Source organism: Chenopodium album, chromosome 4, assembly GCF_948465745.1.
Source record: "Chenopodium album chromosome 4, dcCheAlbu1.1, whole genome shotgun sequence".
Lineage (NCBI taxonomy): Eukaryota > Viridiplantae > Streptophyta > Magnoliopsida > Caryophyllales > Amaranthaceae > Chenopodium > Chenopodium album.
Genome location: NC_137837.1, coordinates 32881219 through 32903794, shown reverse-complemented (window position 1 = coordinate 32903794; position 22576 = coordinate 32881219). Strand labels below are relative to the sequence as shown.

General features: G+C 36.0%; 1 long non-coding RNA gene across 1 annotated transcript; it reads right to left on the bottom strand.

Moving 5' to 3' along the window:
- Positions 1 to 14718: 14718 nt before the first annotated feature.
- On the bottom strand, positions 14719 to 18257 carry LOC145626913 (uncharacterized). The gene is made up of 2 exons (XR_014111174.1): positions 17344 to 18257; positions 14719 to 15407 (listed from the first exon to the last, which is right to left on the bottom strand). It is a non-coding gene; the product is annotated as an uncharacterized LOC145626913 (long non-coding RNA).
- Positions 18258 to 22576: the final 4319 nt, after the last annotated feature.

Genomic DNA, 22576 nt, shown 5'->3' with positions numbered 1-22576 from the left:
AGGTAATTTAATTGTTTAATTATCAATACAAGTAAAAATTTTTGTGTATTTTTTGTTATTTTGAATTTAAGGGTATTCTTAATTTTTTGATTGAATTGAGAATTTAGGGTTGTTATTATTTTTTTTTTAAGAATGAACTACTTTAATTGTCGAATTGAAATCGAATGCTATAAAATGTTTCAACTTTGATGCAACGCTTATTTTCTACTATTATACTTAAGGGAAGTTTTGATTAATGTAGAACACTATTTAAAAATTTAAAAAATGTATAATAGGGGTTAAATTTGGTGAAATTAAATATGTGTATATTAATGATTTGTGTTAGAAAAAGAAGAGATATAGAAGAATGTAAAACATATAACAATGTTTTGTGTTGAAAAAAAGTGAAACAGATGAGTATGCATATCAAAGAGCTTAGCAGTAGTACACATAGGAGGACATGTATTCAAAGGGATTATGTTTGATTAAGAAAATGATCATCCGCACCAAGTAAATACTCCCAGCCCCAACATATAACGATTTAGTAATTTGTGAGGCAAATGATGATTTAGCAAGGTCAGAAGAATACATGATATGAATTGTTATTATATTGTTCAAGGATAATGGCTTTGGTTGCTCACTAAACTTCGCTCTTTGTTTGTACTCTAATTATCATTAATCTATTTGAAGTGCCTTCAGTAAAAGAAAAATACCATATAGCCAATGTATTCTTAAATCATTAACTAATCAATTAAGCATTTTTTTTTATCACTTGTATATTATCTACTTTTTCTTATAACTTATAAATTATCTATATTATAAAGTTTTGATTGTTTGGTCTATTAATTGTAGTTATGGACTTCGTTTCATTGTTATAGTGTGGTATAGTATTGATTATGTAATTGCCATATATGTGCTGTAAGATTGATGAGTTAGAGAAGCTGGAAAGGCAAATTGGTGTTACCCTTTGTGAACTTGAAAGAATTTTTCTCCTTTTTTTGTGATCATGGTACACTTACCCATACACCTTGCAAGTGAAGCTCTGATTGCAGGCCAGTTCATTATCGTTTGATGTACCCCATTAAAAGGTATATAAATTTCATAGTTTTTTTGTGTTTTACATAATAATAATAAATACATATGGAATTTAATAAATTTTCCTTTTTTAACAGTTATCTCGGAAAAATTAAAAGGGTATGTATGTAACAAAGGTCACCCAGAGGGCCATTATCTTTTAGAGGAGTGCTTAACATTTTGCTTAAGATGTATGTAGGATATAGAGACAAACAAACAAGACGGAATTTATGATGATCGTGACACTTTTCAAACTGATTCCTTACCTATATTTGAGACAAGGGGTAGAGCGTTTGGAAAGGAATGTCCTCGATTACTTACAACAAAGGAATGGGAAGAAGTTCACTATTATGTGCTGAATAATTGTGACGGAAGTACAACCATTTATTGAGTAAGTTTGATATATTTTAGCAAGTAGAGTACATATTTAAAGATTAATAATTATAGTAATAATATATAACTTTGGTAATTTTATATACAGTGAGTACAATCACAATGCTACAAGTAACACAAGGATGATTTCTTCTCATAAAAGAGAGTTCATAAAATGGTTCAGAGAACAAGTATTTTTATTATTTTTATTAACTAATATTTTTTCTACTTTGAAACATATTGAATGTGCTAAACCTGTCATGGCAAATTTATGCTATAATTTCGATATTGTTTTGATAAGCATTATCTTTCTTTTTATTACTGATACTTTTTGTTAGTCATGTCATTTTTTTAATCTCATGTATGATATTAGAGTGATTAGAAACTTCACACTTAACAGGACTAATTCTATATTTGGTTTGTTTATAATATATTGTGTTTATAATATATTGTTAGTGGTCAAATTCTATATTTGTTGAGTTTATAATATATTGTGTTTGAACTGCCATATTGCATTTGTTATTTAGGCTTTATGTATATGAAAATAGAAAAAACAAAATGGTCAAAGCTTCAACATATGCTATTTGTAGTTAGATTAAAGTAACTTCATTTTCATTAACAAAAAAATACATATGAAGATGAGGATGAAGATGAATTTATTGATGAGAATAAGGATGATGAAATGGAAGCAAATGAAGAGGAGTAGTACGTACTACTTTTTTTTAAAAAAATAATTGTAAGTTTTAGTGAAAGTAATTATCTAATCTTTCTTTTTATTGGGTAATATTTATTTATGATCATTTAACTTTTTAATTTACTTATGAAGCTGAGTTATACTAAGGTTATACTCGACCAACAACTCCTCAACAAAAGGGTGTAGCGGAAATCTCAACCCGTTGTCCAAGCATTGCCTATATACAGCTATACACACCGGGGGAGGGTTATCTACAGTGCTATCACCCCCAGGAGGGGAGATGAGAAAAGGCTCCCTAATGTTGTACTTAGTCTGCAAATGTCTAGTACCCTCAGACAAAGACCTAAGCCAAGTAGTGGAGGGATAACACATAGAAGGGCTAACTCTCCTAACAGGTGGTTTAAAAGTCACCGGCGCCCCAAGAGAAGCGGAAGTATCATCCTCACTTTACATTGTCACCACTCCGTTAATAAGAAATCTGTTCAAAGAACCTCTAGAAGTCAGTTCACGTGCAAGAGAAACATCCCAAGGGGAAGGAGGCAAAAAATAATCAAAGCCTAAATCATGCTCGGGGGGTGGGGATGGCACACATGGAAAAGGCACACCCAAAGGAACAGAAGAATCAACACTACTACCAATTACATTTGTTACAAGCACTCCCCCCACCCATATTTCCTTATACAAATCATAAGATGAAGGGCCGGGGAGAGAGTCAAGGTAATCTTGAGTCGCTTGGTCGTTCATGATACATGCATAGCTCAACTCAAGACTACCCCGAGGAATTCTCAATGTACATACAAAAATACAACAAGCGTACCTCTAAGCCTAACATCATTAAAAGCGCAGCCGAGGAACAAGCAAGCATACAAGGAAAAAATAACAAATAATTACTAAGCATGGAGACATGATACTTAGAGAATAAAAAACTAAGTATTGAAGGCTCACCAACTAGTCAGAGAGGCCGAAAGGATTTCTCGAGGCAAAATCAATTGCACCCCGGAGAGAAATACTCCTGCAATATCAACAAATATTTCAAGTGTTAGAAAAACATTCATAGACAAGCCCAGGTGAAGAGCACGATCAAAGTGCAGCGAAAATCTCAAAACTCTCAAAGAATTTTTCTAAGTAAAATCACCCTTCATTACTTAGGTGAAGTCACCTCATATTTCCTCTATCCTCTCTCCTAGGCTTTCTATCAAACTTGCGCACCCCCCGCTCAATTAAATCCCTCGGCCTACTCTAAAAATCCCTCGGCTTCTCGCGCATCGACCCCCTCGGCTGGTGCGCGGTTGCGCCATCATCCCCCTCGGCACTCGGCACTACTCCCTCGGCTCTCATACCTCCTATTATCTCTTCCCATGCCTCACAAAAATCTAAGCACAAAAAATCACAAGTAAAAATCTAAAACCTCACCTCATTCAACACCCCGGGTTTTCACTTAAGCATATACTCGAAAAAAGGCACTCACAGCCCTCGGCCTTGCACCGAATCCCCCCTTCGGATCCCTCGGCCTGCAGCTCACACTCCCTTAGCATAGCTCGCATCTCTCGGCCATCCGACCTCTCTCGGCTGAGCAAGCCTATTGTGCGCGAGGCACCCCCTCGGCCTGCACGCACCTCTCCGCCCTTACCTCGGGGTAGCACCCGCATCGCACCCCTTCAGCCCCCTGCATCCCTCTCGGCCAAACAGGCCGTCAGCGCGCCTAGTACCCCATTCGGCACACTCACATCCCTCGGCCTGGACAGAGAGTCGAGGCTTTCGAGCTCTCTCCCCCTCACATCCTTCGAATCTCTCCTTAGTTCTCTCTCTCTATCTCCCGCATACCTAGTTTTCTCACCCTCGCGCGCGTGAAAGCCCTCGGCCAAGGCAGCTACCCCCTCGGCCAGGGCAGCTACTCCCTCGGCTGGGCGAGAACCCCCCTCGGCCTTCTCATCTTACCTCACCCCAGCATACCCGAAAGTATTTCAAAAAAAAAAAAAAAATCCTAGCTGAAATTCAAATACCCCCAGCCGAAATTCGACTGCTATCACACGCCCAAATATCAAAATTCAAAAATTATTAAAATCCCAGATTCAATTCGTATTACCCTTGAAAATTCAGAAAAATCCTCAAGCGTTTATGATTAATTTCGGCTAGGCATAGCCTTTCTACCTCGGGATTCAGTTAATTCATAGTTCAAATATCTATACCCCTAGGTGAAATCAAAATTTCAAAAATTGCAAGTACATAAACGCCTAAACATGATTTCGGATCTACAAATTCTAATCAAAAGTGAAGAATTTTCACATACCTCTTGAAGATCTTGATGAACCTTGATTAACTTGTTGATATGAAATGGGGTGATGTGACTTGAACACTCAAAAGAAATTGGGAGAAAATTGGGAGAATTTTTTGAAGATTTCTCTAAGGCAAATGAGAAGAGTGAAAAACAAATGAAAGTATAGTGGGAGTTCATATGTTCAAGCTAAAAGAGATGGCAACTCCTCAAAACCCTGGTTCAAATGGGCCTAAGTAATGCTTGAGCCCAGAAAGTCACCATTAAAGGATTAAGCTTAACTACCAGCTTATTAGCAAGGATTCATCATCAGATTATCTATAGAATTCCCAAGCTTAGTTAAAATCGGAGCAAAGATCGGCCTTCAGCAGATACATGAGGCTCGACTTGAAGAAAATATCCTAAAATGGAAATTTCATCAGTTACCGCTAAACCATCATCAAGCTTAACTCTCAAAATTGCTCAATCATCTAAATTAAAGTGCCTTCTATGCATTGCTTGGGGCTGGTTTTCACCCTTGCAAGTCTCTTGGGGCTCTTTTTAGCCCTCAGATACCCTCGAGGCTCGTTTTAGCCCTCGGGTATGCCTCGGGATTTACTTAAGCATATATATGACAGCTTCTCTCATTCCGCGTGATATCCGAACTTCATGCGATCTGGTTCCCACATCACGCTGGGGCTAAATGTTTGGGCCTAGTTCGATGTCCTAATCCCAGTGGCCTAGAATTACGAAAATACCCCTCCATAATCCAGCCCATCATTAGTCAGAGCAAAGTACGGATTTACCCCTAATCTGTCCAATTAAGTACAACTCTTGCCACCTGAAAGTACATCTATAAATAGCTCTCCAATCATTGATGATGGTAACTTTTTCCTAATTCTCGAATCCTCTCTCTCTACTTTCTCTCTCTAAAGTACTCTTTCTTTCTCTCTGCTTTCTCTCACTAGAAAGTACATTCGCTGACTTAAGCATCGGAGGGGCTTTCCCGGGTAACACCCCCGGGGCAGTTAACCTTCTTTCTCTTTTGCAGGCCTAGCTCTCGGACAGCCAGGCATAGCTGAGGGAAATTAGGACATTTATTGGACATAGCTCTAGGACATCTTGATTACCCTTACTACCCTAAGACTCCTAGGAGCATTCTGTTTCCAGAAACAAATACCTACTATTATTAAATTTTATCATTGCAGACAAATATATAATTCCCTTTTTTTACAATGGCAGGAGTTTATACAATGAAGATGGATAGAGATCGAATTAGAAGCAATTGAAGAAAATGATGTCTTTTTGTCAAGCTTATAGTTTGAAATGAAAACTCTTTGTTATTTCACATTATAAAATTTTAATAACTAGTCATGTAATTATTTTGTAGCTAAGTTGTTTAGTAATAACTTAATTGCAGTATTTAGATCAGTTTTGTAATGACTATTAAATTATAAATAAAATCATTTTAGTGTGATTTAATAAAATCAGCATTGTCAGTCATTTTTTTGGCTTTACTTCTGTTATATTGATATTATAAATGATTTGTACGAAAATTATGTTACAAAATTGGATATTGTATGAATAAATTTCAATATATCTAGAACCAATAATTTACAGGCACATATTATGTATTATGCCTCCAAAAATCACTCACGTCAAACTTTTTAGTTGCATCTAAATATCATTATAGCATTTATATACGAAATGCATCTAATTATTTTTTGAGACAAAACAGTATGATTGCCCCAAAATGAATATAGTATGTAGAAGCAAATTTGTATAATGCTCCAAATTATATTTTAATGCAAAATTATATGGTTGCCCCTGATAATATATGGTATTTTGAAACAATCTTTTATAATGCCTCTAATTATATTTAGATGCAAGATTATATGGTTGCCTCTAAATATATGGGATTTTGAAAGCAATACATTGTATTGCCTCTAAAAGAGGCTTTAGGGGCATGCCATCAATTAGCGACAGACTTATTAGAGGCACTTAATTTGTTGTGTCTAAAAGAAATTAGAGGCTACATTACTATCATTTGAGGCATTTTGTTCTTGCTTCTATAAGTAATTTTTTTTTATAGTGGGGGTAACCGTCATCTCTCCCATGGAAAGTGGAAAGTATTGGTGGAATCCCACAAAACTCCAGCAATCCACGGAGGAAAGCTGACGATGCAAGCTGACTCGATAAATCCCGAAGAGCCGACAGCTGGGAGTCAATCTTGGAAAGTGCTACAATCTCCTTTGCCACCTCGGACAAACTGTCAAAACGGGCTCGCTGGTCACCAGAGTCATATAAATGCATGCTAGGCTCACTCTAAATAAGAGAATAAAAATAAAAAATGGTTATGGTTTAAAAAGGAGAAACAAAGGAAAAGAGAAAGAAATAAAGGCGCGAAAAACTCACGATACCGCGCCACCCTCTGATTAAAACATGATGGCTTGGGTCCCACTTATGGACCCTTGGGTCTCAGTTGGGAGGAGCCTCCCAAACCACATCCTCCTGGCAACGTCGATCGGCCGCGACGTGTCGCTCTCGAACCTCCTCTCGAGGACGGGTCACCCTCTTCTGAGGGCGAACCGCCTCGTCCGAACCACCTAGGATCTCCTCAGCATCGACAAATGGAGGCGATTCCATGCTATGATGGTTAAAGTTTCTTTAATAAGTTTACTTTATTTCCTAAGCTAAACTAATACGTATTCTAGACCCATTTCGGCAGCATAACGACTGATGATAGGGCAAAACACGAAAATCAAATGCCACCCATACTTGGGGGCTACGATACTTGCAGTTAAACTCAGTAAATGGGGGCTTCTAACACCCACAAAAGCCATCCTACACCAGTTTCAACTAAGTATTCAAGGGATTGTATTTCAAAAATCTCAAAGAATTAACTAATTCTAGGAAAATAACAGTAATATAAACATGGTTATCGTCTACCAAACAATTCTGAAGTTTGAACATCGCAAGAAAAAGCTAAGAGTATGCTTCACGCCATTTTCCAACAATTCAAAATTCATGAAAATGAATGATGAAAGTAATATTGGTTCCATCACTATAATCTACTTCATAATCAGCAATTATAACCAAAATGAGCCAGAAAAATCAATAAAATCAAGCAATATTCAAAGAAAAAGAGCAAGAAAAACTTGAACAAAGAAATGCTCATACAAGGTTCAATACTTAACCATTTTTTCATGAAGAAAAAGAGCAAAACTATCCTTAAACATAACATAACAACAGGGAACAAACAATTTCAAGAATAATGGACCAAATCAAAAATTCCCAAATTCGAAATTTAGGGTTCAACGGTTCGAAAATCGTCCCAATTAAGCCTAAATCAAACGAAAAACAACAAATAACTTATATTGAATTACGGAAAATATGAATTAAGGACGAAATTTGCTTCCTTTAGCTTCGAAAATCGCAAGAAATCGAGCTCTTTAAAGAGAGAAAAAGGCGAAAATGGATGAAGGAATGAGAAAGAAGGTGAAATGAAAAATTGCGTTTTGCGATTTTCTTTTTGCTGAACTGAGTGTCGCGCGCAACTAAATCAGTTGCGCGTGACATACCAGCGCAACTCAGAACGATGCGCGCGCCTGCCAGCGCGACCCATTGAGTTGTGCGCGGATATTGTTCACTAAATGATCGAAATCTTGATTTTGATCCGTTTGATAATTTTTTAACGGTTTTTGCTCGTTAATAGACGTAATGGCGCGCAAATTATCAAAATCCTTTTAAATTGCTTTGCATATATTAGTTTGTTTTCTTTTTTGTTAGTTTTTCGCATCATTCTTGCATGCACACCGTGCTTTGTGCCTTCCCCAAGCATACGTTTTAAACGTTTTTTGTAAGAGTGCCATAAGACGTTCCGTGGTGTTGCTTTACGTATAAGCACCCATAGACAGGTTTGTCATTTTACTGTACTAACGTTACAAATTTTTGGGTTTTCTTCTTTTTTACGTTCGAAGCAAAAAGGAAGGCGTTTTCATGCAGCGTAAAAATGCAAATGGCGTATCGTACGGCGTAGGTGTTGCGTAAAATTTCACTTTAGCCCAAGCTTTGCGAGATCTACCTCTCGGGACTAAAAGGTAGAGAATTACTGTAGGCGTTAACTAACGAGTCGACAGGTGCGCCGAACCATCAGGAACATGCACTTCTTGAATGGGAGCAAATACGGTAGTTAGTGCGCTTACTAACTTACCGGACAGTTAGGGTGTCGAAATCATCCCCTGTATTAAGAAGCGACGAGACGATGTCGCGCTTGTGTAGTCACGTGCCCCTAGTCCTGAGACACGTGTACTCATCTTGTAGACAAAACTGCTGAGAGAGTTGTTGAAATTCTTCCCTCTCACTGGATTTGGATATATGCCTCCAGTCCTGAGACATGTATTTCTATCTTGTGGACTTCCGGCTCGAATACCGGACCATTTCGGCTCGAATTCCGAAAACCTCTTTTCATCTTTTACTTTGTAAAGTCAGGCTAAAGTTTTAATGACATATCGAGGGACTTTAGACCAACGATGACATGATTGAGAGGAAATCTTCCCCTTTTATCCTTTTAAAATCGATCTCTTCTCATGACTTGACATCACCCAGAACACCTTTACTTGTAAAAGTGTTCTACAATTGCAAAGGATCAATCTAGATTCTATGGCGCGTTAAGACTAGGAAAAACTTTTTCTGTCCTAAATAGCTACTTGTTTCAAACACTTAGCGAACCAAGGATTGTTTCAACATCCTTAAACATTATTGAAAAATTCTCTATCCTTAGAGAACTTCGCGGAATGAGTCTTGGATTTATTTCCTTGACTACTTTGATCATCGTCTATTCTAGACTCGATTATAGTAGGGGCTAAATGTAGACATATACTTTTGGCCTCCTGTCCCGACAGGAAGTGCAATGACGATAACTAAAACAATCTTCGTGTTGGATCAAAGTGAAGAATACTTATGGATAACTGGTAAAGCCAAAAAACACAAAAGAGTAGCCCAAATTAAAGATAAAAGCCAAAACAAAGGTCCAATTAACTAAACCCGATCATAATTAGGCTTAAGCCCGTGCTTAAAACCCAATAATGACGGATTTAGAAGCGCCTAGGTTATATCTTAGTGATGCCGCAAAAAAAGCCGCGTGCATCTCAAACAGTCGCGCTGGGCTGCCGCGTGCAACAAATTTAGTTGCGCGTGACACCCAGCGCAACCTCCAGAGATGCGCTGCAAAAGATTCAGAATTGTACAAAAAATATAAAATTGAATAAAGCCGCGCGCAAGACAATTAGTTGCGCTGCCTATAACAGCGCAACCTAATCACCTGTGATGGGATGCCGCGCGCAACTCATCTTGTTGCGTGCGACACCTGTTGCGGCAGAATGCTCGAATCCCTAAACCTAATCATTCCCTATAAATAAGAGCTTAAACCGAGGCTTAAACAGACAGAAAATAACCTAAAACTCTAGCGAAATACTTGTGAACTTGTGCAACCTAGCCCCTCTTGTCCTAAACACTCACCCCTTTTGATATTTTGTTACTACGATGGAGGTTCCCTTACAAGAAGGATTCCATAAGTGTTCTAAATGGAGATCTAGCAAAGAGAAGTGGTAAATTCCTGAGCACTTGGTTATATCACATTTATTTTCTTATTTAAAAGAACCTTAATTAATTAATTAGTGTTATTTGATCACCTTTAAAATAATTAATTAATTAATTCCACATAGTATCTTACGTTAAATAAAGATTAGAATTGAATTAAATAATTGTTGGTTGATCACTTAAGCCAAGGCGAATATTGTTAATTTTCTTGTCCTTCTCACGAATTTGATTAAATAAGAATAACGATATTACGATTTAATTCCTACGTGAATTAATGCTTGTATATAAAATCAACTAATTTAGTTTTAGTTATCGCTTTGCATATATTGTTTGGTGATGAAATTGTAAAAAAGGAAGAGCTAGTAGAGGCCGCACTAGGGCTAGGATAACGATTCCCCTTTAAAAGGAACGTTATTTTAGTACCCTCGCTCCCGAACTCATTTCTGGTTTATAGACCCATTTGGGCATGGGTAAAATTATGATCCATGCTAATTATTCCATGAAATCCACATGGAAGAAAGTCATGAACGAGGTTTATGAGTTTTTCCTAAAACTCATTGGCAAATCCTATTTGTTTCTTACAAAAAAGCGTAATGATAGAATCAATTCTAATTCAAGGTCCCCCAAACAGTTAGGAATTCAAATCCTACTACACCCTAACAAATGAAAAGTCCTAGGCTTTTAAGTGGCCATGGGCATTTAAAGAAAGTACCCCTTACGATGGGATCACCATCCTTACACCAAGCTAATTGGACTAGACATTTTAAAAGGAATAGTGTCCTTTGAACAAGTGTATTATTTCAATAGGGGGTTCTGAATTATTCCAAAGCTAATTATTCAGTGACTTTAAGTGATCGGAATGCCTGGGTGGAGGCCACTTCCAATCAGTAATATTAATGTATAATTAATATTACAGCTTAATCTTGACTGAACCCTTCGGGTAACACCCAAGCAACTAACGAGCCGAAGCGATGAATTAATTTGGAAGTAATTAATGAGTTGACCAAGTAATTAATATTTAGAAGTCAGAAATTTGAGCTTGGAGCGTTAAAACCGAGCGTCGGAAGTCGAGTTGAAAATAGTAAAAGACGAGACGTGAAAATACTAACAAATCAACAATGACCAAAATACCCCTAGCATCGGAATACCGAGTGCTAGGGGCATAACCAAGCTAGCAGCCCGCACTAGGGGTGAGCATAACAGGGTACCCTTTAAAATTTCAGGAACCAGAACTTGTTGCAACAGGTTCCTCAAAATGGAAACCGGAACCAGACCTGTTAAACAGGTTCCTGGAAATTAGGAACCGGAACCTACAGGTTCCGGTTTTGATTTAAGGTATCCTGTATTATAATATACTCACTAACTTTTTCGTGGATTTTTATAATAAAAAACAGGTTGGTCACTAATTTATAATGTTTGCAACTTTCAAATAAGACAAACTAATAGTAGTTTTCTAACAAATTTAATACATATATTCTTATAATTGTAATTTTGATATTTATTACTTAAAAATTGAGTAAGAATTAGTGTATAATATGAAATTAAGTGATACTTTTTATCAGGTACGGGGTACCCTACATGTTCTAGTTCAAAAAAAATTGAGAACCTAAGACGAAACATGTTACAACAGGTTCTTTAGTTTGCTACCAGAAACCGAAACCTCTTGTACAGGTTCCGGTTCCGGAACCTGCGGTTCCTAACAGGTTCCAGTTTTGATTCAGGGTTCCTTTATTTTTTGCTCTCACCTAGCCTGCACCAAATGCGAGGCTTGCTAGCAAGCTGCGGCCAGTTGCCCGCATCTAGTGCGTGGCATGCTAGCACACTGCAGCTAGTAGCCCGCACTAGGTGCGTAGTATGCTAGCAGCATGCCTCGACAGCAGCAACCCGCACATGGTGGTGCGAGGCCTACTAGGCCGAGGCATGGACATCAGCACATAGCAGCCCACCTTGGGTGCCTTGGTGCCCAAGTGTTGGTGCCACGTGGCACAAAATGATTGGGAGTTGGGGCATTGAGTTTGCCGATTTTAGTAGAGGGAGTGGGGAGCAAGTTTGGTCTCCCCTTCTCCTAATGGTCCTCACCTACTCCCTCATGTGAGCTTGCCACTTGTTAATTTATTACTAGTTTGATTATTAATTTTATTTTAGCTTTAAAAATAAAATGGGAAAATCAAACTGTCCCACGTTGATGGAAGTGTTTTTCACACTCATTCTCTTCCCTATAAATACCCAACTTGGGGTATTGGGAAAAGCACTTGAGTAAGTGTTGAAAAAGGCATCACCATTGTGATAACCTTTGAACACATTTATTACTTATGTTTTGGTCGGGCCTTGCTAACTCCAAGACATTAGACCCTTGTCGGTGGTCGGGTTGTGAGTGGACTTCCGTTGGAGGTCTTCGTACTTTCGAGACTTGCTTTCAAAGTAAGAGCCCTTAAGGTTGGGCGAAGAACGCGTCAAAGGTATAATTACTATCCTAATCTTGTCATTAAGTTAATTATGTTTTATGGTTTTATTTATTGCGAGTGCGGTCTTGGTTCGGGTTTCCTTCCGCGGTGAGTCAGATTCTCCAAACCCGAATAGTGGTATTGGAGCCTCGCTCGTTTATTTTTAAAATCATATTTTTCAAGGTGTTTTTATGGCTTAATTTTTTTTGGTTTTAAGTTTCTAATTAGATTAGTAGCTCAGTTAATTAATTTTAATGTCGTATTAGAGCTGACTTCAGCTCCTAAAATAGTGAATTTTGGCCCAAAATAGTGAATTTTGGCCAAATAATAGTGAATTTTGGGTGGAAAAGGCGTTCTGGAAATGGTTTTACCCTTAAAGAACCGTGTTTATAGCCAAAAAACGACCAAAAATGCACTTTTCGAGGTATTTTTCGTTTTGACAAAACACTTTAAGTCTTTCTAACCATGAAAACTCATTGTATATTTATGGTGGTTATGTAATTGGTTATTCTTATTTTATATGTAATTTTAAACCTCTTTAGGCATGATTACTTGGTTTGAAAGTTTGGTTTTATTTTTCACATAATTGCAAATTAATTGTATTAAACGTGAAATGTTTGTTCTTTGAGGCTTCTAAGTACTAAAGATTTAATCTTTAATTATGTTAAGTGATTGAAACTTTGAGTTGCTAAACTCCATAAATTTTTGTTGAAGTTTGTTAATTTAATCATTTTTAAGTTGATTGGAATCATAAAGTTTGAAAGTTGTCATAGAATTTTTTTCTTATCTTCATATTGGAAGATATAATTTTTCAAGGATTCACAAGCATTAAAGTTAGAATTTTTTATTTAAGTCGGGTTCATTTTTCCAAGTCCTTTTTATTTTGTCAAAATCTCAAGATTAATTTAAATTACTTAAATAAATAGTGAGTAATTGCCCTTTTAATTTTTGTTGCACCAAGTTTAACAAATTTTATTAAAGAATGGTTGTTGGAAATAATTTTAGTTTTATGCACTTGGATGAATTTATTTAAGTTGGACTTGTTATTTTCATTTTTCCTCAATAAATTAATTCTAAAATTAATTTAGAATTGGTTAAAAATGTCACACAAAAAATCGGGAAATATTCCCGAAGCATGAGCACACAAATCGAGGCTTAAGAGCCCCAAGCAAGCTCTCGGCCAGCTGGCTGCTCACGCAGCCTACATGAGGCTGTCAAGGCTGCTGGGCGCCTCGAGTGGTGTGTGCGTGCGAGGTGTGCGCATGGGGCAGCAGGCTTGTGCGTGCGTGTGTGTGCGAGGGAGGCTAGTGGCTGCTGCTCGCTACCAGCAACATGGTGGGCCAGTCAGCAACAAGCAGCAGCACGATGCAACAACAACATGGTGTTGTGCGCGCTGTGCGTGCTGCTATGCTAGGCTAGCCGTGGCTGGTGCGAGCATAAGCAGTGTGTATGCATGCTTGGTGTTGCAGGGAGTGCGCGTGGGTGTGCTACGTGCTTGCAGTACAATGCGCACAACCCCACAGTTGGCACTTTAGCCTCGAGTTTTAAGGCAATGTGAACAAGGGTGGAGACTAGGTCGCTGGACTAATCTTCCCTAGGCCAAACAAAATTTGTAATCACTCTAAACACCCTTATAACTAGTATAGGAGTAATTCGAGGGTCGAACCACTAGGAATAGGAGATGAATGCTTATGCTAAAGCTAAGCTATTTCGAAGAAGTGAAGTAAGGTGGATGTACTCTAAACAACTAGTGAAACGATATTAAAACCAAATATATCAAACACTAGGGTCTAGGATCCACATATACATGCATTGGATACAACTAATTGGGATTTGAATTGACTAAGTCGAGTGTTGTGAGGGAAAATCAATTAAGCAATCAATAGAGTATCATAGGCTATTCTCCTAGAGGTCAAACTAGCGCCAAATACGAGAGACTCTAGCTAGGAATTTCACAAACCAACTCAATCGACAAATGCAAGCCACTAATCAATTGTCCGTAACAATGTGAACTTACAATGCAATCTAGTGCAACAATCAAAGTTAGCTACTCTTCAATCAATCACACACATGTACATAATCAATCAGCCAATTTAATCACTACATCAACTCCGTCAATTTCCCCTAATTAGCATCAATCCATTACTCATATATGCTTCACCATTCTCCTGGCAAGAAAACTACTCACAATCCATGGAAATCAAGATAAAAACTAAGCTAAACAACAAGTTCATCATCATCATATTAATCAAACTAATTCAATCACAAATTCAATTAAACTTGAACAATAAACAAAACAATTGAAATTAAAAGCTAAAGATTGCATTAAAGTAAAAGAAATCTTTACAAACTTGCTTCAAATCAATGGAGAAAATGCTTAGAATCATCAATCTTCAATCATCAATCCAGAACTTCTCTCTCTACAACCTAGAGTTTCTCTCTCTACAAAATGATCTAAAAATTTCTATTCTAATTCTCTTCTCAAAAAAACATCCTCTAAAAATAGAAGGAAAGTTTATATATAGTAAAACTAACAAAGAGAAATTAGTTAGATCGTCCAAAATAGACCCGTACAGACGCGACCATCTTCAAGGGGGAGCGCGGCCGCATAAAACTGGGTACATAACATAGACCCTGAGAGGCCTGCCCGCACCCAGAAGAGGCGCGCCCATGCCACCAGGCTGCGCGGCCTCGCCATGGTCGCTCGCGCCCGCGCCTAGGAGCAGAGCAGCCTCCTTCACCTTCGACTTTGTTCTTCCTCGTGCGCTCCACTTGATGAGGTTGATGAACACGAAAGGAGGCAGTCTTCAAATAGCCTCCACGGTGGGTTCAACACCAAGAATGTTGTACCCACCGCTTGCATGCACGAGCTAGAAGACTTGGACTATACACTCCTTCAAACTTGAACTTCAAATGGTAGGAGAAAGGCATCTCAAACGATGTAAAAATTGGGAAGGAGACTCGAGAATCCTCGGATTACGATCATAATCTGAAAAATGAACAAAAACAAGCAAATAAAAGAGAAAATAACAAAATAAGCCAAGAAATGCATAAAAATAGAAATTCAACTAAGAAAATGCAAACTAAGGAAATAAAGAGTAGAACTAAGGAAAACCTAAATAAAAGAGCTATAAAATAGCATGAATTCCACCCTAAAGATAACCAAATGAGTGCCATAAATGACACATATCACAATGCTATTAAACTAATTTTGTCGTTTTAATTATTTTAATTATTTTGTTTTATTTAATTAAAATTTTGGAGGCTAGGCCTCGATTTTGAGCGGCATTAGCAAAATTTAATTTTGCAAACTTTTAGTGTAACGCATGGACTTTTAATCAGGTCACCGGACCGTACTTACCTCGTTATTCACAGCGGAATTAATTAACCATAGATAAACCATTCTTTACCCATCATACACAGCGGAATCAATTATATAGATAATATCTTAGCCACCTGCGGGTTATGGGCCCACAAATAAACATACTCCTTAATCAATAAATTCCTTTAAAACAATTTAACTTCCAAGGGATATAAACTTCCAAAAATAAAAATAATCTCTCTTTCTTGGCTCCAATCATGTAGTTCCTTAACAATATAAACTCCTTTAATCACTTTTACTTTCACTAAGTCAAGCTCCGTCATCATTATACATTATGCCTGTAAATATCCATAAAAATAGAAAACTCATAAAATTCCAAAAATGAGTGGAAAACTCAGTAACATTACTCTAGCCCGTAAATTAGTTTTCTTTTGAAATCATTTGAGCACATATCTTATACTTTATACATACATAGTTGTTAAGAAATAATCTAATATCATTATTTTTAAAAGCTGAGTCGGCAAGAATCATTCCCTTTACATAAGATCATAGGTAAGTACAGATTTTTGACATAACATAACTTTCATTCGTGCGGGAATGTTTCCCCATTTCATTAACATACTTTCCTCCACCTGTAACTCGCCTATTTTCCACGTTCAGTTCATTTTCCAATGCCGACAAAAGTTACATCTATCGTATCATATTATGTCATTCCAGAACAACTTCACACTTCGTAAAAATTCATAGCACATTGACACATTTCATAATCATTCATTCGTAACACTTAATTGAATAAATTAATCATTAGCGTTAAACATTTAACTAGAGCATATCATAACAGATCACATACACATAATTTATAAATTAATAAAATAACTAGGAATACCTGTCGTTCATAGCATTCTTATCACCTTATATGATGGTAAGACATCTATAGGAACGATCATACATATCAGTATATCATAAAAATCATTAATAGAGTATCTTTGTGAGTTTTCATAAGTCCTTTAATAGAGTTCAGGAATTCGTAATCTTTTTGGTGGACATGCTAGTCGCTGGACAGTATGACATGGCGAAACGTCTTTCGCGATGGGCCGATGCCCATAACATAGAGCAGGTGCTCGACATAGTTGGGCTGGTGCCCCATCGGTGCATGCATTGCATGACCGAAACATAACATATACTGCCAGAAGGACTAGGTCTTTCACTTTCATTTGTTAAATTATGTATCTTTTAATAAGTTATTCGTAGATTATTAACATACTTTTGAGAGATCCACAAATCAATAGAACATTGTGTATACATAAAATCATTCGTATAAATCATAAGGCTGAAATATATCAATAAACATATTCATCATCTCGCAAGTCATTTATATAAAGATATAAAAGCTCATGTCATGTCATTTCCACATACCATGCTTTTAAATCATAACATGCCAAACATATCATACAGGGATACATGTGATACAATGACAGGCCATTAAAGTTATACATGTGCACTCATAATCACAAGACATAATTGTCACACATACAGGTCTAAACACAATTGCTAGACATAATCATATACGGGACTGAACACAATTGCTAGACATAATGGTTACCTCATTCGATCATCTTTAATCATCTCACTTAACTTGTTCTCCAATAATCATCATTCGAACTCTCAACCTCCATCATTAGTTTCTCATTGCCATGACTCATTCGATCATACCTAATAATAATAAATACTCATTAGTAACTTCTTAATTCAAAACCTTTGATAAAATAAAGTACAAACATATTTTTAAAGAACAAAACAAGCATTACATCATTTAGAGTAAAATAAGCACTACTTTGAAAATAAATACTACTACTATTCATAATTGTAGAACATATTGAAACTATATGCTATTTAGCATGAAATTGTCAAAACTTATTTTCTATAAATATGTATTACGTAGCTTTTGGTAAAAGGAAAATAAGTATGCTACTTCAATATAAATAAAAACAAGTATTATTGTTAGTTTTTTTTTTACATATAGTAAAAGAAAAGCAACTTCTATATGTTTTTAGAAAAAGTGGACATAAAACAAGTATTAATTAAAAATGAGTAAAACAACCAAGCTCATCATAATACAAATTACGTGACTATTTGCCATAAGATTCTTGCTTTTATAAAAAAAATACAACACAATCATAATTTAGAAAGGTATATAATAAAATCTTTATACAAATCACTTGTAGTAAACAAAAATATGAGGAACTTAGCTTAGTTTGGGTTTAGTAAGATGTCAAGTAGTTGTCTCAAAAGATCATTCCTTACTTGCTTGTTTCATCAAGAACGAAGTCATGAATTAGTGGAGGAAAGAAGTGCGTCGGTTTGGTCGGCGGCTAGAGGAGGGGTGGCACGCCTCAAACAAGGAAGGGTGGCAATGGTTATGATAAAGGTGGTGGTAGTGATGTTTCTTTACGGTGGGAAAGTAGTACGCTAAAGCTTGTAAGGGAAAGAAGAATGAAGATAAAGATTAGCTAAGTCATTTGCTAACTACAATCTTATTGTAGTGGAGTACGTGGGAATTGGATGAAGCTAAAAACTTAGTCTTATCCAAAGCTATTTCTTAGCCGTGAAGGAAGAAATAAGAAGAGGTGGGTTTTGTCTTTTATGGTGAGCAAGAAAAATTTTAATCATTTGCAAAGTGAATTCCATCTTCATTTCTTAACCACGAAGGAGAAGAAGAAATAAGAGATGTTGTTTGTCCTTAATTATGAATAAGGATATTTTTGTCATTTTACAATCTCGAGGAAAAATACAAATTTTAATGAAAATCACTGAACAAAAAAAATATTACTTGACCCAAAATACAATTTAAAATAGATAACATTCCTTCGTAAAATTAGCTTTCGAAATGATCTAATCTATGATAAAATTTAAGATTAAAACATTCACATTGAATAAATAGTGATTAAAAATCAATTAAGCTAATAATATAAATTAGAGTATAATAAGTCAATTTTTATAATCTCGAGTATTACATTGGGTTTTATCGGCTTAATTAATTCGATTAATTAAGATGGATGCGGAATTTAGTGGAAGCTTCAATTATTAATTGCGCTTATTTACATAATCGGTTAAAACAACTTTGACTAGTTTTAATTAGGCGTGTTAATCGGATTAACCACCTGGATTAGTTACCAGTTATCGCCTGTTTATCCATTGTTACTTGTTTTATCATTGTAAAATGCATGGGTCATTCACAAACAGTGAATGAATGAATGGAAAGTATATTCTCTCACAAGTTTTATAAATGGCAACTAGCACTAGTAGAAAAATGCTCATTTGCGTCGCCTTATTTGCGTCACTTGTAGAAATAAATGACGCAAAGGAGATATTTTGACTTCATTATAAGTAATTTGCGTCGGACATTGGCTATAAAGCGAATCAAAAGTCTGATACATTCCCGCTTATTTATATTTGCGTCGCTTTTATAAATAGGAGGGACGCATATACTATTGTTATTTGCGTCACTTATTTCCTGATAAATGACGCAAATGACTATTCAGTATACAAACAAATGAAATAAAAACTTACGCTGCCGTTCGAAGTTCTTCAAAACCCTCAGCAAATTCAACCCCAAAATTCCCAAAATTTCTAACAGCAAAACCTAAAAAATTCATCAAGTAAAACCCTAGAATTCCCCAGCGCTGCCATTCCACCTGCAAACACCAGCGAATTCAACAGCTATACCTCGAAAATTCGAGCCCAAAACCTACAAATTCGACCACTAATCGATAAACCCAGCAAATTGTAGGCAAAACTCGTATATTCGAGCCAAAACCCACTATTTTTCGAGGAAAAGATCGACCCAAAACCCCCACGAAATTGTGAGAGAATTAAAGTTTGTGTTTCGAATTTAGGGTTCTTTTAATTAGTTTCTATTTGTTTTGATTATTTGAAACTTAGGGTTTGTACTCGATTTTATGGGATTTTGGCTTACTTTTGCAGAAGTTGCAAGCTTGCTTCATCTGATGTAAGAGCTCTTCATCTCTTTATATTATTTTCAATCTACATAGATATTTGGAGTTTAATTGTAAATGAATTTTAGAATTACAAGTAGATTTCTGTATAACAGATTTTTTGGGTTCGTTTTCGAATTTAGGGTTCATCAAAGAAATTTATGGTTTTTTACTCGATTCTAAGGAATTTTGGTTCTATTTTGGTGAAATTTATGCAGTCGATTTCAACGAAGGTAAGATCTGTTCTTTTTTTCTACTGTTTTCAAACTAGCAGATGGAATTTAGGGTTCAATTTTTCTTGACCTTAGTTTAATTTTACTATTTTGTTGTGATTTTTTGCACAAATTTTAGAATTTTATTTTTTCAGATTATGTGCTTCATGCTTAGTATATAGAAGTCTATTAATTTACTTTTGAGCTGTTGAAGTGAAAAAGATTAAGATGTACTCTGTAATAAGGTGTTCTTGAAATGAAACTTGCCTATCAAAATGATGTTCATCATTGTTAAGGTCGACAGTCTCAACATTGTCCTATAATTAGGAAGTTGGATATGTTCCTTCCCTCAGCTTAAGGCCTTTATGGAGTGTCTGCTATCATTTTGTGCATCTGATGATTTGGAATAATCAATAATGGTACACTACTTATATTTCTTGGAATGACTTTGTGCACATTATGATCTTACAGATAATGCCAAATTTACCAAAACCTTTTTTTAACATCCACTTGTTTTCTCTCGTAGTTGAATGGGTAAAATGACTTCATGGAAAAATATTGGCAGCCCAAGTAGCAGATATGCTCTCTATATTATTAATGTAATTGGTCATAGTGGCTCCCCACTTTTCTTTGACAACCTTTACTAGTTCTATGTGTTTAGTCTTGTTCTCACTGAGCTTTATAAGCCTTCCTGTTTTAAAGTTCTGTGGTATCAAAATAAAGCCTTGAGTATCTTATTTATTATATATAAATGAAGCCAAAGTAGAACGTAATTTAAAACCTCCTATAGAAAGCTAAACCCAAGGGTTCCCTCTTTCAATAATTGACTGACTTTGGGATTGAGTGTTATTTGTCTAGCTTCTGTTAAAGATGTGATCAAATCTGTTTTTGCATATAACTTCTATTTGGGATTTAAAAATATGAGCTACAATGTACTCTGCCTTTTTTTTTAGGATTCTTTATCAATCTTAGGTTGTAATTTACATCTTTAAATGTGCAAAAAAATTTCTACCAACTTTGAAAATAGCAGATTTGGATGCCCTATTCTTTGATGTATGCCTGTTTTGTATTGTGATATTGACATAAATTCTCGGGATTTGTGTTTATTGTATGATTTTTAGGTTTGCTCAGATATAAATAAGCCAAATGGACAATTTATTTTGCCAAATGATCGAATTTTTATCATGACTTTCATATCTTCCCTCCCAATAAGAAAGGTACTTGTTATGAGCCTCCCAAATTTATTTATTTTTTACTTTTTTTGGTATCTTTTCTGTAATTTAGAATGTTATGAAAGGCAATAAATGTAAATTGTAAAACCTATTGAATTTTGTGGTGAACATGAACATTTGTTCATCACTTGTTTGCTTTATATGCTTTACGGACAGATTGGAGGCATTGGCAAGGTTACTGAGCATATCCTAAGGACTTCTTTTGAGATTGATACATGCAAAGATTTACTCGACAAAGGCGCTTTTCTATGTGCATTGTTTTCTCCTTCATCTGCAGGTTGGTTACCTTGTTGTTTTTCTTCTACTTGAATCAGTATATAATTGTGTAGTGCCCTTAACTTTTGCTTAATGATTTAGTTGAATTGTAGCCTAGTAGCTTGTGTCCTTTTAGGTATTTTTTTCTCTTATGTGTTTTTCTTTTTTTCCCTGGTACATGAAGGCATTTCAACTTGCATTTCAGCTATGTAGCAGAATTTGAGTAGGGCATCATCAGTTTTTAAACAAAAGTGTCTAGTTGTCATTAAACCTATAGTGGTTAGTTATCCATAGTCTTGGCCACTTACATTTTCTCCAGGGTACATCACATAGCAATTTAACCAAATACCAAAAGATTTTTATTGATGTGAGGTCATTAGAAGAGAGGGAGGAGGGGGGGTTTGATTGTGATTTCCTATTGAGGAGTGGTGTTAATTGAAATCTAGATATATGAGGCAAAAGTAGGTAATTTGAATTAATGGTTTAGTAAGGAAGTGGAAGAGGACCACAACGAAGTGAGAGAGGAAGGTTTTAAAAGAATTTATGAGATGATCAGTACCCTGATTTTAGCGTGGTCATTTCTTGTTTCTGATCAAATCAAAACACCTATATCTTGTATGAAGTACATTTTAAATAACAATAAATACATAAACATACTTCAAAACCAATATTTCATATTTGTACTAAAATTCACATCATTTCTGGCAAGATAATAATATAATAGCAAGCAGAGTATGATTCCTTTTACATTTTGCTTCACAGGCTACATATATTAACTTGACAATGTTCATATTGTAAACCTGCTGCAGATTTTTTTCTATCTGTTGGATTGGGACTAGGGAGCACAGATACACCACAAGCTAGACCGCGGAAGAGCATGAGTAATGAAAGAACATTTTGCGCCACCAAGGATGAAGCTTACTTATATAAGAAGCTAGGTAATATGAACTTAAATTAACATTTTTCCTCTACTGTTTAATTTCTTCACCTTAATCTGTTATAGCTCTAGCATTCCGATGTTGAGTCCTAGGCTGTAGTCGATTTAATTCAACTTATAAATATATTACATGTAGTGTCCTCAACAATTGGGTGGACGTGAGTGTGGCTACTACGTCATGCGTTATATGTACGAAATTCTTAAA